We start from the raw sequence: 554 nt of genomic DNA on the forward strand, positions 1-554 counted from the left end.
AGACTGCTAGAAAAACTATTGCATTGTACCAACATGATTTCACAGACTTTCCCATCGGCTAAATGAATAAATGTAATCAAATAAATAAAACTAATTGAATTCAATAAAATAAGAAAAAAATAATAATCATTTAACTAGGCATTAGTTCAATAAAGTACAATTTAAAATAAAATAAAAACGTGCAGCTACAGAAAAACGCTCCTATAATGTCCAACATGCTTTTTAATTAGCCATAGTTTCGTATTATTGAAATATTCTTTGTATTAGTAAAGTAAGAATACATAAATTAACGAGTCACCTAAACTAGACGTTAACCTGTTTTATTTTCCTCTCTCTTGGTTCGATTATGTATCATGGGCTGTTCACGGCAACATAAACTACTGAGCTTGATCAATATATTGTACACACAACAACTTATGATGTTGAGGAGGAACTGGAAGCAGAAAACTAATTTGAATAATAAAATGTCAAAGTAAATAAAGCACTCATGCAATAAAAATGAATTTTTATAAGAATGAATTTTACATGCATAATACGTAAAATAATTTTAAAAA

The sequence above is a fragment of the Sinocyclocheilus grahami genome, unplaced genomic scaffold (assembly GCF_001515645.1).
Source record: "Sinocyclocheilus grahami isolate Dianchi unplaced genomic scaffold, SAMN03320097.WGS_v1.1 scaffold9699.1, whole genome shotgun sequence".
Classification (NCBI taxonomy): domain Eukaryota; kingdom Metazoa; phylum Chordata; class Actinopteri; order Cypriniformes; family Cyprinidae; genus Sinocyclocheilus; species Sinocyclocheilus grahami.